Source organism: Pongo abelii, chromosome 4 (assembly GCF_028885655.2).
Source record: "Pongo abelii isolate AG06213 chromosome 4, NHGRI_mPonAbe1-v2.0_pri, whole genome shotgun sequence".
NCBI classification, from domain to species: Eukaryota; Metazoa; Chordata; class Mammalia; order Primates; family Hominidae; genus Pongo; species Pongo abelii.
This window is the reverse complement of record NC_071989.2, coordinates 84,664,620-84,683,004: the sequence shown is the minus strand read 5'-3', so window position 1 is coordinate 84,683,004 and position 18,385 is coordinate 84,664,620. Positions and strand designations below refer to the sequence as shown.

The 18,385-nt window shown below is 39.2% G+C and overlaps 1 long non-coding RNA gene across 2 annotated transcripts in view; it reads right to left on the bottom strand.

Moving 5' to 3' along the window:
• Nucleotides 1-447: 447 nt before the first annotated feature.
• Nucleotides 448-18,385, bottom strand: part of LOC103890658 (uncharacterized) — a 65,976-nt gene continuing 48,038 nt past the window's right edge. The window contains exon 5 of one of the 2 annotated variants that reach the window (XR_010139977.1): nt 448-2,843. This is a non-coding gene — a long non-coding RNA (uncharacterized LOC103890658). Of the gene's footprint in view, nt 2,844-4,424; nt 6,414-18,385 lie in introns of those variants that run through there. The other variant, XR_010139976.1, reaches the window with a different exon arrangement.

Here is an 18,385-nt window from a genome sequence, read left to right as displayed (position 1 = left end):
ATTCAATTTTTCAATTACGAAATGTTTCTTCCTTAGCGAAAAAAGCTTTATGGCTACAATCCATATCAATATCGAATGTGGTTCTTACACAGATGGATTGGAAATTTATCAAGTCAAATCCACCCAAACAATAGCACAAGGATTGAGAAAAGAGAGAGGCCAAGCTTATTAGCAAATCAGACAACATTTTTTTAAAAGTACAGCTGGGCCGGGCATGGTGGCTCATGCCTGTAATCCCAACACTTTGGGAGGCTGAGGCGGGTGGATCACTTGAGGTCAGGAGTTCAAGACCAGCCTGGCCAGCATGGTGAAACCCCGTCTCTACTAAAAATATAAAAATTAGCCAGGCATGGTGGCAGGTGCCTGTAATCCCAGCTACTCCGGAGGCTGAGGCAGGAGAATAACTTGAATCTGGGAGGCAGAGGTTACAGTGAGCTGAGATCACACCACTGCACTCCAGCCTGGGTGACAGAGTGAGACTCCGTCTCAAAAAAGAAAAAAAAAAAAGAGTACAGCTGGAGTCAGGGGCCCACGTGCTAAAGCCAGAAGCAGAAAAGTAGGAAAATAAACTGTCCAATACCTATCCCCAGCCCTCCCCCTAGAACCTGTGTACTGCTTCAATGAAGGAAGTGACCATGTTATAACAAATTAAGTAAAAGACACTATTACAGTATGACATTCATTCATTGCACAAATAGGTATTGAGCACTTGCTATGTGCCAAGACTGTTATCACAAATAATGAAAGAAGGTGATACTTGGGAAGTTCAGCATATTTGTCCATATTTAAAATAACCCTTTTTTTAATTATAAAACAATAAATTGCCTTTTATAATTCTTAAGCTTAAAAGGTAATAAAAGCCCTCCTTTAAGCCAGGGTTTCTCCACCTTGGCACATTGACATTTGGGGTGAGTAATGCTTTGCCATGAGGGGCTGTCCTATGCTTTGTAGGATGCTCAGCAGCATCCCTGGCCTCCACTTACCAGATGCCCACAGCACCACCTCCCTTATTCCTCTCCCAAGTCATTACCATGAAAAATCCCTCCAAGTGCTGCAAATATCCCCTGGGAGGGGAATCACCTCTGGTTGAGAACTGTAACTTTAAGCAATTCATTTTCTCTCACAATTGGGACTCAGACATGTAGGCACTTAGAAAGGCTCCCTTCTTCCTCCATGCAAATAAGCAGGTGATTCTCTCCTGGAAGAGCCCTTACATTCCCCTTCCCATCCTCAATGCTAAGACTCAGTCCTCTCAAGAAAAGCAGTGCTATCCCAGGTCTGGCTGCAGAGGTGAGGGTGAGGGCAGGGTTGGGTGGACAGGCTCAGCCTCTGTGAAGTGGATCAGTGAGCGTCTGGAGCTTATGTAGTGTTTGCGTCATGCTGTCCATCCAGGCCGTGCCCCAGACTTGCATTCCTCCAAATGAGCTTTGTTAACAATCCTGGAGAAAAAGCTGCTTCTGTGTGGGGCTTACACACGCACATGTAAGTCCAACAGTCTGTGGCTTTTCTAAGCCAGGTAGATTAAAACTGCTCCGTCCTTCGTGAGCATTGTGGCAAGTGAGTCTCCAAAGCTGGGTGCGGGAGATGCCTGCCTGGCCACTCTCTGCCATAAGGACTTTACAAAGAGTCCATTGTGCACAGCGTAATCTAAGATAGAATCAACACACCCCACTGGGCTGCTTACCCCCAGCTTTGGCTGGTTGCATAGAAGTAAACATTTTTCAGTTGATAAAAAATGCCATTGTGAACTCAAGTCAGGCACATCATTTTTAGATACCTAGAACCTGGGTCCTGGCTGCTTGGAACAAAAAGAAAATTTGTGTTCTGAGTTATCACTTAGTGACTCAGGTTCAGTGGTCCCCAGTCACAGAAAAGAGAGGCCAAATGGATCTGAATTCCACCTGTATTCATTCATTTGATAAATATCCATTGAGTCCCTATTGTAAGCCCAGCATTGGGCTCTACCCCTGGGGAGAACTTAGCTTTACATGGACTCTTTCAGGGTTCACACATTCAGAAGCTTCCAGAGCCTGATAGTAACCTAAAAGGGGGGATTGGGGAGGGGGAGCAGTGCTTATGCCCATCTGAAGGGGCCCTCTCTTCAGCTTCAGCAGCCTGTTACCATAATGGTCTTCAAGCCCAGTTTTACCAGATCTTCTTAATTTTCAAGAGAAACTAGAAAACAGAATTTTTACGTGAAATCTTTTAAGCATAGGCTGAAATTTTAAAAGAAAAACAAAACAAACTGCCCTGCATGGATAATACCAAACCAGTCCCCAAGCCTTCAAATAACTTTTGCTTTAGAGACAGTGGGGAGTGGTGGTGAAGTGAGGTGTCTGGAAGGAGTGAGAAGGGTATCTTTTCTCCCCCTTGCTTGCTTCATGATCTTAGGCACGTTATCTAACCTCTCCATGCCTTATGTTCCTCATGTATAAAATGAGCATGATAAAGCATATTGTAGATTTAAATAAAAGAATATGTGCACATGCCTGATCCATAATAACTCAATAAACGTGAGCTACGATTTTTGCCGGCCATCAGGTCCACTCTTCCAGAAACCTCTTTTTATAACATTCTTAACTGTTGAACATTCAACCACTGCTTGTGCACCTCCTGAGACAGGAAGCTCATGGCTTCTTAAGGAATGTCAGTTGTATAAAAATCCCTGAGTCTCAATAGCTTAATCTAATATATGTTTATTGATCGCCCATGCCCCAGTTCACTGTGGTCAGTAGCGCTCTGTTCCACCCTATGCCTGGTGGATCCGTACCCTCTCTCTGCTGGCTCTGCCATCCCCCAGGACCTTCCCAGAATCCTCTGCTGGGTTCTCTGCTTCCAGCTAGCTGAGAAGGAGAGAGAGAAAGAGACAGAATGAATGAATCAGGAGCATCACATGTCACATCTGCACATTCCCATTTGCCAGAACCCTGTTACATGGCCCCAATCTACTTATAAAGGAGGCTAGGACATGAAGTGTTCCTATATGTCCAGAAATAGAACAGAGAAAACACCATTGATGAACATCTGGACAATCTCTGCCACACACTGCATTCATATAAACGCAATTCTACGGATTTAGAATGTCTACCTGCTAGTCTCTGTTTTGCCCTTCAAAGCAACACACACAGCAGCAAGACACAGGTTGGGGGGCAGACAGGCTTGGATTTCAGTCCTAGTTCCAATACCTGCTAGCTTTGAACCTTGGCAAGTTCCTTAATCATCTGTGCCTCAGTTTTCTTATTTGAAAAATAAGGGTAGTTCCCATTGCCTCTGGGTTGCTGTAAGGATGGAATAAACACATTGCATAGTAGCTAGTATATAACCTGGAAGGTGCTCAGTTAAAACCAGTGTCTCCTCTGGTCCTCTTATATCTGATTGCTTTGCAGGTATTTAAAGATGACTATGATTATTTCCATAAGTTTTCTCTTTTTCTAGTTTTCTCAGCTATTTTCACCGTTTTTATATTACATCATTGCAGGACCTCTCACTCTCCTAATGGCTGCTTCAAGGATGTACCCTAGTTTGTCCCTTGACAAACTGCCTTAGTTTGGGTTTCTCTAGAAGACCTTGAGACAAGGACTTGGGTGCAAATCATTTAGAGGGAAGTAGTCTTAGGAAACAGAAGTGAAGGGAAAGAGGAAGGGAGAAAAGTTAATAAACGAGTGGGTTACAGTTGTATGCAGCTGGGATTCAGTTCCATTGGGAACTCTGAGAAACCATATTGCAAGCATCTTGGATAGTCACACATTCTATATCCTGCAGGAGGGGGGAGCTGGGGCATTAATCCATGAAATCCTGTTCCCATCGACTGAGGGCTTCTATCAACTAAGGAGTATTACCTTGAAAATACGGGTTGGGTCTACATATAGCTCAGCAGGCTTTCCTGACCTCCAGAAAGCAAAACAGAAAGACATTGTGATGTGAGCTTATATGGACACTGGTAAAGTGCAAGGCAAGGTTCACCACAGCTACACTGGAGTCTGGTGGCTGGAGGATGTGGCTCAGTGCATCATAAGCTCTGCTACACAGCCTCTAGCAAGAGTGTCTGGAAGAATTTACCCCACATGCTCATAAATACTGTGTCTGAATGTAGGGATTATGGTAATAGTTACTTTATCTTTTTAATTTTTTTCATTTCCTCAAGGAAACTGTGATGGTCAGTAATAAATACTGTGATCCAGGTGAGGGTTTGACCAATGCAGAACAGAAGACATAATAGCTCATTAAAAGCAGACTAAGAGTAAAGGAAGAATTAAAACTGCATCTATTTGCAGATGGCATAATCTTGTGTATAGAAAACACCAAGGAATCTATACATAAAATATCTAGAACTAATCAAAGAGTTTAGCAAAGCTGTAGGATCTAAGATCAGTATTTTAAAAATCTTTTGTATTTGTATATATCAGCAATGTCAAGCCCAAAAAATAAAATTAAAAAAATTCTATTCACAAAGCATCAAAAAGAATAAACAGGAATAAATGTAATAAAAGTTTAAGACTTATACACTAAAAATTGTGAAACATTAGTAAGAAAAATTAATGAAGATTTAAATAACTGGAGACATTCCCTGTCCATGGATTGCAAGACTCAAGCTTGTCAAGATGGCAATTCCCCCCTCAAATAGATCTATAGGTTCAACACAATTCCTATCAAAATTCCAGCAAGCATTTTTGTAAAACTTCACACACAGATCCTAAAATTTATATCAAAATGCAAAGTATAGCCAAAACTATTTTGAAAACTAAGAACAAAATTGAAAGACTTCTATCACCCAATTTCAAAATTTACTACAAAGCCACATGAATACACTTTGATATTGATGTAAGCATAGACATATCCTTAGAGATGAATGGAGAAGAACTGAGAGTTCAGATATAAACCCTTGCATTTATGGTCAATTGATTTTTGACAAAGGTGCCAAAAAAATCAATGGGGAAAGGATAGTCTTTTCTCAGCAAGTGATCCTGGAACTATTGCACATCCACATGTACGAATATGAACTTAGGCCCTTCTCTCACATCATATGCAAAAAATGAATTAAAAATGGATCACATGCCTATATAGAAGAGTTAAAAATACAGAACTTCTGGAAGAAAATACCTTGGTAACTTTGAGTTGGGTAAAGAGTTCTTAGATATGACACAAAAATCATGACAGTTAAAGGAAGAAGTGATACATTAGACTTCATCAAAACTAAACTTTTGCACTTCAAAACATCATTAAGAAAAAAACGTTTAAAAACAAGCTCTAGGCTGAGAAAATATTCAAAACTCCTAGACTTGATAAAGGACTTTTGCACAGAATAAAGAAAAAACTCTTATAACTGAATAATAAGAAAAACAACTCGATTTTTAAGTAGGCAAAAGATTTGAATAGCCATTTCACTAAAGAATGTACATAAATGGCTAACAAGCATATAGAAAGATGCACAATATCATTAGTCATTAGGGAGACACAAATTAAAACCACGATAAGATATCACTACATCCCCACTAAAATAGTTATGATGTAAAAGAGAGACAATACCAAATGTTGGTGAGGATGTGGAAAAATTGAAACCATCATATATTGATGATAAGAACGTAAAATGGCCCGTTCATGTTAGAAAACAGTTTGACAGTTTCTTTAAAAGTTAAACATACATTTACCATACAATCTAGTGATTCCACTCATAGGAACCTACCCAAGAGAAAGAAAAGCACGTCCACACAAAACTACATGAATGTTTACAGCAACATTATTCATTATAGTCAAAATCATGAAACAACCCAAATTTCCATTAATTGATGAATGAATAAGCACAACATAATATGAGCAGATAAGAGAATACTCCACACAGCAGCCAGGGTGAACTTTTGAGATTACAAACTTGATCTGTGATATTAAGGTTAAAAAACAAATGAGACAATTGTAGCAAGTTTGTTAACAGTTTTAAAGTATTTGACTATATAAGTGTATATAATGTCTTGTCTTGGTACCTGTGTAAGTCATTTTGGAACTGATACACATTGTTGCTGATCTGCTGACTTGCTTCTTTGGTCTGAAGCAGCATCTGGGCTTGCAATTTCTCTACTTCCCTGAATTCTCTTTCAGTTTTTCTGACTCCTAAGCCAGGTGTATGTGTTTAGCTCCATAATGAAGGACTCCAGCTTCTGTGGAGTCTGGCTTATATTCATGAGACAATAGCCTTTTTCTGATCTTCATTTCCTGCCTGTGGACTTCAGAGATTTGGCTGGGGTCAGATCCGCTCTCAAGCTCATGTGGCTTTTAGAGCATTCAGTTTCTTGCAGGTTGTCAGATTGAGGACCTCATTTTCTTGCTGTCAGTTGGAGGCCGCCTTCAGCTCCTGTGCTATATGGCCCTCTTCACATGGCAACTTGCTTTTTCAAAGCCAGCAAGGGAGAGAGAATCTCCTGGAAAGATGGATTAGAACATTTTTTTACTAATAAAAAAATTGTATTTACTTAGAAGCATTCAGATTTCAGAATGTCAACAAAAGAGCTGCCACTTTTTTTTTTTTTTTTTGCAATTACAGAGTGGTATTCAGTTAACAAAACAACAATTATTTCATATAAGCTGCATCAGAGACAAGTGAAAATAAAAAATCTACCATCCCCATGTATAACTAATTTGTGCTGTGTACTAAGAAGAACGTGCTTTAAATTTCCTTGCCAGTTTACAACCCCCATACTGTATCAGGCAAGGTTAGTGCCCATTGAAAATACACCAGGACAGGGCTATCTAAAGCCACATTCAGTAGCGTGTTAACTATACAAAAAAGACACTGCACAGTTTAAAAACAAATGTTACACAGCCTTACATCTCAATGTCTTTCTTTAAAAGGAGTTGTAAACAGGGGGTTTAAATGCTTTCTAGACAAGAAAAAAAACTGCGCTAGAACCAACTTACTCATTATCATCATCATCATCTTCATCTTCCTCTTCTTCCTTTTTTTGCTTTTTTCAGCCTTGACAACTCCCTTTTTTGCTGCATCAGGCTTTCCTTTAGCTCAGTATGAAGCAATATCCTTTTCATATTTTTCCTTTAGCTTCACAGCCTTCTTTTCAAAAGGCTGCTTATCATCTGAGGCAGTGCCCTTCCACATCTCTTCCAATTTCTTTACAACTCACCAATGGATAGGCCAGGATGTTCTCCTTTGATTTTTGGGCAATACTCAGAACAGAACAAGAAAACACCTAAAGAATGCCTCTTGGGTGCATTGGGATCCTTGAACTACTTTTTTGTCCTAAAGGGGATCTTTAGGAGGGATATAGGTTTTCATTTGTCTTTCATAACGAGCCTTGTTCGCCTTTGCCATGTCTTCAAATTTCCCTTTCTCTTTAGCAGACATGGTCTTGCACCTCTCTGAGCACTTCCTAGAAAACTGAGAAGTTGACTGAACCATCTGGGTGCTTCTTCTTATGCGCCTCCTGACAAGTTTGCCAAAGAATGCATATAATAACACTTTGCCTCTCAGGTTCCATGGATCTCTTTTGCCCATGTTTAGTTATTTTTCCTCAGTGAGGCACAGAGCTGTCCAGTGCCTACCTGGCTCACACTTGCCCCCGTGCTCTCTGTATGCAGCTCAATGTACTCAGAATCTTATATAATATAATCATGTAAACATAATCACATATATCTCATCATTTTTTGCCAAATTCTACTAGTTAGAAGCAAATCACAGGTTCCATCCACACTCATGGAGAGATCCCACGAGGGTGAAACCAGGAGGTGGGGATTGTGGGAGCTACGCTAGCATCTGTCCTCAGTTCACCCTTTTGGCCTCCAATGATTTGTGTCCCTCTCACACGCAAAATACATTTACTATTTCCCAAGGTCCCTGAGAACCTCATATCATTACAGCATCTGCTTGAAGTCCAGCATCTCATCATTTAAATCAGGTCCAGGTATGCATGAGGCTCCTTGAGTGTAGTTCCTCTCAATCTATAAAACTAAAGACAAATCATCTTGCTCCTAATGCACAATGAAGGAATGAATATAGTAAAATAGTTATAGACATTTCTAGTTAAAAAGAGAAGGAGAGGTGGGCAATGGAAGATAAAAAGGAGTTACAGTCCAAAGTAGTTTTAAAATCCAGCCTAGCAAACTTCAGTCAGAATTCTTTGATTAGATTTCAAGGGCTGGGAATAATTCAACATAGCTCTTGGTTCCACCCTCTGAGTCATCTTTCCTTTTTTCATGAAAAGTAGCACATGTTTGCAGCTGAGTAGTTTTATCATTCTGCTTCCTGCCAGTAGAATTTTGGAGATCTAACAGCCTCCTTTCATTTTGTGCTCTTTCTGTCCCTTTCAGTTTAAGTTGGCAGTGTTTTTGCTGAAATACTTTTCTTAAATACTTTGTGGGTCTCCAGTAAATTTCCCTTTACACAAAGGCCACATCCAAGGTTCTTTTTGAGCTAGGACCTCTTCTACTTTGAGTTCCTGCTGAGATGGTTGAAAGATAACTCAATTCAGCTTCCAAAAGGTCCTATTGTTTGAGAGGTTCTGTGAGATACACCATTAATCTCTGGAGAGGGCCCTTTGTATGACTGAATACTACTCTGATCCCTTAATCTTCCTGAGATTTTAACAAAAGCTTGTACAATCACTACTTAGCTTTTTCTCTAGGCCAGGACTTATCTCTACGCCACAAGCTCAAAAGTGATTTCTTAATTTTAACATCTTTTGCCATCTGGAGATGCTGAGAATTTTCAGAATCATCCTTGATTCCTTTTTGTTTAACAGTTCTTCCCTCGATTTATCACTCTCATCTTGCATTTTACTATAAGCACCAAGAAGAAACCAGGTGGTACCTTCAACACTTTGCTTGGACATCTTTTTAGCTATATTTCGTCACTTTGTATATGTATCATTGGGATGATTCATTTGTGTGTTTCTGCTTTTAAGGCATTTGTAGCATTTAAAAGACTTAGATATAGGATATTTGTGATTTTAGAAGTATATATATATTATACACTATATATTACATATATTTAGGATAATCAACTAGTTTATAAACTAATATTTGGATATTTGGAAAATGTCACATTTGTTAAATGCATGAGTTTTCATTTTTAGTCTTTTAGGTAGTATTTGAATTTTTAGGAGAATACTAAAAATTTAATAATTTAATAATTAATAATTCTTAATAATTTAAGAATTTAATAATTATTTATTAAATAATTAATAAAGATGTAAGCAGACTACAAATAGCAGTGATTGTGCCTCTCTACACACAGAGGCCTCTCAGACACTGATGAATTTAATCAGATGTAAATATTCCAGAAAGATTCATGGGGGTGATATTGAAATCAGGGGAACTTAGAACCTGAGAGCCAGGCCTGGGTATCAGTTGCTGCTTCGGTGAAGAGAATGGACGGTGGCCTTGCAACGCTGCTGCCCTGACTCCCTCTAGTGGTTCGGTCTGCAAAGACTGCCTTTCCTGATCACCAAGAGAAAAAATCTTTTGCTAGGTCATCTCTCTCCAAAAAGTTTCATTTGCTTGGTGACACAAAAAAAAAAGCTCAAAAATTCTTCCTCCAAGATTTTTATATATATCTAGTCTTCATACAAACATTTCCTATATAACCAAGTATCACCATCTACTTTGAACATCTTTATTTATTTTATTATTATTATTATTATTATTATTATACTTTAGGTTTTATGGTACATGTGCGCAATGTGCAGGTAAGTTACATATGTATACATGTGCCATGCTGGTGTGCTGCACTTCCTTCTTTTCAGCGGACACCGTCCCTGTGACCCGTACTCATTGGTCCTGTATTTACCGTTTGGAGTCACACAATTTTCACTGCTCTTCCACCTGACAGCACTTCAAATCTTTGAAAACAGCTTCTTGTCCCCACTGCAACTTATCTTCTTCAGGCCAACACACATTGTTCATTAAACTGCACCTTCTTTGACCCAGTTTCCAGATTCTTCTGTCCCCATTGCTCCCCTCTGGAGGCACTCCCATTTCTCAACAGCCCCTGGAGACATCCTGACTGCCAAGACCTCGACCCAGTGCCTGAGATGTTGTCCTACTGCCCCACAGAGCAGTGGGGCTGACACCACCCTTCTCCTGGACACTTCTCTTGTGAATCCATGCTCTTTTGAGCAGATTTACAAAATAATGGACCAAAGGCTGAGATTTCTCATGTCTGGATTCTTCTTGTATGAGGCAACTTCACGTTTGCTTTACCCTCCATGTAGCCATGAAACATTTTCTGTTCTTGGACAGAACTTAGTTTCCCAAATACTGATGTATGCAAACAACTTCAAACAGACCAGGGCTGTGTGAACTTGGCCTGCCACTGATCAGAGTGCTAAAAAAACAAAAAACAACAACAACAACAACAAAATCCCTCAAGAAGGACCACTCCCTTATGAGATTGAGGCTTGGGAGCTTGAGAATGCACCTCTCATCTTCAAGCTGGGGACACCTGACTAGCCTAAATCCCCTCTGCTGCAGTTTAAACTCATTTCCTCTAACATTGCCCTCTGTGGACAAGAAGAAAAAAGACTTGATGTCAATAATGTAACATCATTTTATAGTTTGAAGACTGATACTCACACCTCTGTCCTCTGAATGAATGTAGACATTTCCCTAAAGGGCTATTTTTCAAAACCTTTCATCAGTTACTTTGTCTCCCGTGGCTCCTTTCCAATTTCTCCATAACATCTTCCACTTACGGGCCCCAAGACTGAACAGTATGTTTTAATGACTGTTATTGGCTATAGATTAAGAATTATATCTGTGAAAATATTTCCATTATAACATAGCTCATTGTTACAAAGATTTACACATGTAAGAAATCCCCGGCGTAAAACAGGTTACATTTCAAAACTTTCTTTGTAGATCAATTATTTGGCATTTGGGCACATTTTTCCATAAAAACAATGTTATATCTTGTATTTGGACTCTGAGCCTAGCAAACAAGAGCCAGTTTAATCCACAGAGCAATAATGATATCAGGTTGAATTTCAAGAACAGGAGTTCTCTGATGTTGAGAATAGAAGACGCAAGAAGATGGGAATCTCTTCCTCCAGTTTCTCATCAGGGAGCCGCCCATAGGGAACATTAGGAAAGGGATGGCTATTAACTTTGGGTGTCTTCTCACATTCTTTTCTGGCCCTCCCCACCTCCTTGGGTCCTGGTTCCCAATATCCTAGGGTTCCCCGAAGTCTCCTAGGGTGCTGCCTCACTCAGATCTTCCCACAGTCCCCAACTCTCCATGCCTCAATACATCTTAGCTCCTCTCTCTTATGATCCAAACACACATTTCCTTAATGAAGCTAAGTTTGGGAGAGGGTTAGGATGACAAGCTTCTCCTTGAACCAGCTGCCATTGAGTAAATTCTGAGCAAAGCGTCTGTTTTTAAATGGGTGGCTTACTTATCCAAAAGACTCTCATTTGTGCAGTTTCAGGCACTGCCACAAAATTAAAAAAAAAAAAAAAGATTACATGAAGGGAATAATTTGGGGAATGTGGAAGCCATTATAATAAGTGTGCTTATTCTTCCTGCTTGGGAATCTATCCCAAATGGTACCTGCTTTTCACAGATTCCCTCCTTTCCCCCTTTCTGAATCACAGATTATATGCCCCAGATTGTTTTCGGCAGTTCCAAGATTTTTAAAATTGTTTTTGTCTTGAGAAATTACTGAATTAAGGCAGACAGACATCCCCCTGCCACCAGAAGAGTACATACTGTAGGATGCCATTTATATAAAACTAATCTATAGTGATAGAAAACAAATTGTTTAAGGAAAAAATGGATTACAAAAGGGCCTGAGAAAAGTGTTGGAGGAAACAAACATTCATTGTCTTGATTGTGGTAAAGGTTCCATGGGTACATACACTTGTCAAAACTTATCACATTGTGTACTTTAAATATGTGCAGCTTAGTGTACATCAATTATACTCAATAAAGTCGTAAAAAAGAGAAATGCAACCAATAAGCAAAAAGACTAATTGACATTTATTAACAGCTCATATTTGCCTCAAGGATTGTTTATAAAAAATGAACTAAATAAAACAGATAAAAGTGACGTCCCCAGACACAGTTCCAGTTCTTTACTGCAACCTCCAGAAGCAAGTAGCATGAATTTAGTGTATATCCAAATCAGTCCACTGGTAATAATTTTACATACATATATAGTCTTAAACAATATAGTGTATTATTTCTGTGTTTTTAAAATTTATATCAATGACACACACATTTTATTCCATGAATCTCTTTTCTTTACATTATATTATGTGTTGGTATTATATAGATACTTTATACATGGATATATTATGTTACATATGGGAACAATCCATTCCTTCTAATGGCCATTATAACAATTCATATCCTAATAAACTGTTATGGTAATTCATATCAAAATAGAATGTGAATATGTTACATTTTATTTATAAATTCTCTCTTTGATAGGCATTTCAGTTGTTTCTAATGTTTCATAATTATAAGCAATATTGCAATAAGCTAAGGTTTTCAAAACAAATGTCATGGTATTGGCGATAGGAGTTACTGGGTAGTAGCCACCTGGTAGGTATATAGATAGGTCTTCTATGAGTCAGATATTGGTAAAGTAGAATGTCCTGTTTCAAGGATCCATGGACTGCACAAAAATAGCCAAAGTTGAATAAGACCCTGTCTTTAAATTCCAGAACAACAAAGTGGTGCTATTACGTATCCTGCAGAGTTGGAGATGATTCAGAGGACAATTCCAATGCCCCATAGAGTTTAAATCTGACTTGGATACAGTTGAGATTCAAAGCAGATGACCTCCCACAAAGCAGGTGGGTTAGATGCCTTTAGCAATAGGCCAAAGCAACTCAACTCTATCTGTTGCTGTTTAAAGCCTTCTTGAAGGTCGTTAATGTTAAAAGAGCACCAGAAAATGTATATTCCTTGCTTCTAGGTTACTATGTTTGATACATATGTATTAAATCTACCTTGTTTATCGTATTAGATCCCTCTTTTGTGCTTAATTTTTACTCTCTTGATTTGGTAAAGATTCAAGGTAGTATGTTAAAGCATCCCATTGCTATTATGTTTCTAACAATTTTTCTAAAAACAAACATACACCAATTCCCAAAATTCATAGCTTTGTTATAATTTTAGAATATTGAAAGGTAAAATTCATATCTCAAAACTGTGGAGAAGAGAACTTCTAGCAATATAGTGGACTAAGATTATATAGAAGAATTCCCTCTTCAGTTACTGTTACAGAGAAACACAGAGAAAATGTTTTTTATATATCCATATATACACATGTCTGTGAGTACAAATATGTACACACACACATACATGTATATGTATATATACGTACACGTGTATGTATATATACGGTGGATGTACCTGATAGCAATAACTTAAGCATACTCTGTACAGCAGCCTGTATGGCAAATATGTCTGACAGCAATAACTTAGTCTAGGAAATGGCGGTTGCCATGTGGATGTTGCTGGAGAGAGGGTGCTAAGTGAAGGTGCTGTATAAACTGCAGGCTTTTGGAAAGCAGTTGTGGTTCTCCTATCCAGCCCACTGCCACTAGTCCATTCCTGTACATAAGTTCCCCCAAATCAAATCTTATGTCTCATTTGCTGGCTCCAGGTCTCTTCTTTGGCCTCTTGAACCTGGTGCCATTCCTATTGGAGTCAATAGGGGTCCAGCACAACAATCTATAGACAGAGAGAAAGGGAAATCCCCAGATTCTAGACACAAAGAGGGAGCTCAGAGGCTGGGCAGTAAGTAGGGGCTAATGTCACTGCAGCCTCTGCAGGGTTTGGACCAATGATAGGCCCTGGAAATCCAGGGATTTTAACACCCTTGCAGGCCAATAAAATGTTGTCTCTGGTGTGAGTAAGGAAGGCAACTGGAATTGAGCACTTTGCAAAATCTGAGTTCCTGAGGGCTGCAGTGTTGGCAAAAACAAATCAGGAAAAAAAGCTCCCGTGTCCTTGGGCTATAGGTTTAAAAAAATAAAAATAATTTTAAGAAAGGTCATACAGAAAAACTTGAAGCCAAGCCCACGCCATGCATTGAAATGAGCTCTGAATTTTCACTGTGAGCAGAAATACCAAGAAACATTAGAGCTGGTTGAGAGCTGGTGATATCGGTAGGACTCCATCAGAAGCAAACTTGCAGGCACAGTGATGTGACAACCACATAACCCAAGGCATACAGATCGTCACCAGAGGGGAGAAATCCCTGCTGAAAATAAGCTCATAATAAAAATTACAAACTGTAGGAGGAAACCACCTTGAGGGTCAGATCATGAAAATAACAGAAAAAGTAATGCCCAAGAAGTAAAGAAATAGATCAAGCCATAGATGATTATAAAATAAGTACTTTTTAAATGATTTACAAGGGCAAAGGAAAATACAAATTAAAAAACAGAAAAACATGTAAAAACAAAATGCAGATTTGGAAAATAACCAAATAGTTCTTTTATAAATGCAACTTATAGCCACTGAAACTTAAAACTAAATAGAAATATTTAATGATTGAATAGAAAATAAGCAAACTGGAACTAAGGAAATGACTCAAAATGTAACACAGAAGTAAAAATGGAAAAAAAATGAATGAAAGTTTAAGATCACAAAAGACAGAACCAGAAATGACAGAAAAGACATCCACTAGGAGTTTTGGAATGAGTGAATACAAAATGGGAAAGAAGTAATATTTGAAGTGATAGTGACTGAGAATTTTCTCACATTTGACAAGACAGGAATTCCTAGATTGACAAGTACATTGTATTGATACCTACTGCTGTCTAACAAACCATCCCAGCATTTAGTGGATTAAAACAACCACCATTTATTTAACTGGCAGTTCAGTGGGTGAGCAACTTGGGCCTGGTTCAGCTGAGAGGTTCTCTTGGTCTTGAGAATGGGTTTACTCACACATTTGTAGTCATCTGGCAGATGCAGTCAGCAGGCCACGGCCTGGCTCCTGCTCCCTAGCAAGAAATAAAGGGGAAGAGAAGGAGCCTCAGTCCAGGAGGGCTCCCTGCAGAGAATGCTGTGTTTCACTTAGCAACTATCATGCCACAGACAAGTTACTCTGGCAGTGACCCAAGACCTCTGTGTTCTAACTTAATGTGCTGGGGTATAGTGTGTTCTGCCCTTTTACACAGATTGTGACAGATGTTGACTAACTGGGAACGACTTGATTCCAGGAGGGGCAGTGGGAGTCATTTTAATTAATGGCTTGACATTTCTTTGCCATTGTTGCAAGCTTGAGGTAACTAATGGTTAGTTTTACCCATGACCACTTTGCCCTGCAAATTCAGCTCAAATAATCTAAATTAAAATAGAAATTGCTTTGGTCAGGGTTAAAATTTGTGCTGTTAGGACTATAGTCCTAAGACTTTTTTCTTTTTTCGATTATGGCTAATGTTTAAAAGAATCAGCAAGACTTATCTGTATCTTTACATAGTGTTTTAGATCGTTGGCTAGGCAAAGTAGAAAAGGCGAGTCCGGATTGTGGGAAATAAAAGCAAGTAGAAAAAATTGAAAACACAGATCATTTAAAAGAAGAAAACAACAAGGTTTTCCCATCTGGGGCTTCCTAAAACATGAATTCCTCTCAGCCAAGTAGTGGAACCTAGAAAGTCATTTGTTTTTCCTAAATAAACTCTATGCTAGAGTCTTTGATAAACAAACTGATAGGAAATACGGAAATCCTGTTAAAAATCACAGTAGACTTTAGAATGAAAGAAGCCTGCTTACTTCTGTTCTGGAAATACTCAGCTCTGGAAAGGGCTTCCAGGCTGATCATCCTCACATAATTGTTCTACTTGAAATATACAAGCTATGGGGGAAAACAAAAACAAAAACAACAGAAAAACCACCCTGAGGGATAAGAGGGAAAAGTGTCACCTGTTCCAAAAGTTAATCAATTTAAGACCTAAAAGCAGGGCCAGAGGGAAGGTGTAGGGAAGGGTGGGGACAAGAAACCATCCAAGTGGCTTCAGGATGGGGGGGGCTGAAGAGAAGCCACCCCCAGACTCCAAATTTCCAAGGACAATACGTATTTCAAATATTCACTCGTCTCCTTCTCCTCATAAATGCCCTTGGACTTGTATTACCAGATGTTCAGATAAATAGTTTTAAAAATTGTGTCACTATCATCATGGGAAGTCCAAGGGGAGTAGGGAAGTATGACTTTTTTTAAGTATTACTTTTAATAGCAAAAACTGCAATAACTTTTGCACCAACCTAATAGAAGGGTCTTTCCAGCTACCTTGGCAACCATGCTTATTTCCAGTGCTTCTGGGTGAGCAGCATGTCTGTGCTTTTGCCATGGTTAGTCTGTAGATTTGGTGTCCTCCTTGCCTTTCTCAGACTTTGAAGTCTCCCCTTTGCTTTAATGAAAAAAAGTCTCTCCTTGGCTTTAATGATGATCAATCTGTAGCCATTTTACCCCCATATAAACCACATCCTATTTTAATCCTTCAGGTGAAAAATGCTCAAGTTGGACAAGATCCACAAAATATGAGGGCAAAGTGGAGCTCTTAGCTGAAGCAAAGGTGTGACTTTAAGTTTCCGTAGGGAGCCTTTTTCTTCAGGGTACACAGAGGGCCACTTGCTGACACTGGAATTCGACTGCTTGTGCTTCTTACTTTGCGTAAAGACACTGAGAACTGACGGCATCAAGGCAAATCTGACATGGCCACTAGAATAGCTTGGACAGGAGTTCAAATAAACTGTGTCCACCTTGACTCTGCCTTGGCCAGAGCATCTCATATCTGTTTCTTCTTCTATAGCTGACTGAGTGCACCTCAACCCAATTGCAGTTCCCATCCCATTTTTGAATAGGTCATTTGGAAAAGAGCTCTTTCCCAGCTCAATCATGCTTTCTGCTCTTGTCTTTCAATCCAGCTGCATTTGTTCACCCCTGTGGGTCCTCCCAGCCCTGCTAGGCCAGGCTGTCCTGGGGTGTTCTGCACAAGCTAGCTATGAATTAGGCATGCTCTCTTTTAACACGAAAATAACCTGGAAGACTTTCAGCTTAAGATGATGGAAAAAAGACCTTATCTCTCCTTTCCCCTGTCAGCAAAAAGAAGCGCACATCACAATACATGATGACAGAAAGCAACTAGAGGACTCTGGCCTTAGCGGAATAGAGAAAGGTGAAATGTAAGAACCTGCAGAGAATGAAATCACCAAGAAGCAAACTGATTTTGTCCTGTACGAACTCTCAAACTAGTGCCCAGGCTTTGAGCACTAGTTGGGGTGAGGCAACTGACAAAAATAGAGAGATTTGTTCAAAATCTATTTAATAAACATTTAGTTCTCACTCATAGCCCAAAAAAAGTGATGAAAACCCTTCCTTACAAATATTTTTGGAGGAAAAACTGAACCAGAGGTTTCTAGTATATGACGGGGGTTAGAATCCAGAGTAAAAATATTGAATGATGCAAATGTTCTCCTCATCTCAGCTGCAAAAATGCCAGCAGCTAGGCTTATACCCTTCAAGAGGGAGACTGGAAGATTCTTCTCTCCAGACATCAATTCTCCAGAGAGAATTCTAACAGATATTGACATCTGAGTTTCTCCCATTGACAAAGCCAGCTTACTGCCATACACACTGCAGTGGAACCAAGGAGGGTGACAGTTTTCAGGACAAGAGGAGGCTGAGGAGAGGTCACCCCCAGACTCAAAATTTCCAAGGATGGTACCTATTCTAAATATTCAGTCTCCTTTTCTTCATAAATGTCCTTGGACCTGTATTACTAGATGTTTAGATAAGTGCTTTTAAAACCCTCCCAAGCCCACAGATTTGTCATTTAGCTGGCTAGTGCTTCACTCTCAAATAAGAACAGATAGTCAAGAATGAGTAGACATTTGAAAAAGTTTCCTTACATGAAAGACAGACACAAAAGTCAAACCAAACAAAGCAAAACAAAAACAAAACAGAAAAGGCTACTTAGAGGAAGTAGAGACAAGGTAGGGAATAAATAAACACTTCAAAGACAAAACTAGAAATAACATCCTTAGATAAGAAGAGAAAGTGCATTCATGAAAGGAAAACAGAATAATACAGAAAACAAGTAACTGGAAAATAAGAAAGAGCTCTTGGAAATTAAGAGTAAGAAAGCTGAAGTTTTAAAAGTTGCTAGAAAAGTTGAATGATAAAGTTGAGGAAGTCTTTTAGAAAACAGAACTGAAAGACAAAAATGTGGGCAATAGAGGAGAAAAGATAAAATTAGAAGCTTGATCCTGGGGGTCAACATCCAACTAATAGGAGTTCCAGAAAGAGAAATTTGAGGCCAGGCACCTCAAATTTGCCAATGCTCATGCCTGTTATCCCAGCACTTTGAGAAGCTGAAGTGTGGGTGAGGGATCGCTGCAGGCCAGAAGTTCAAGACCAGCCTT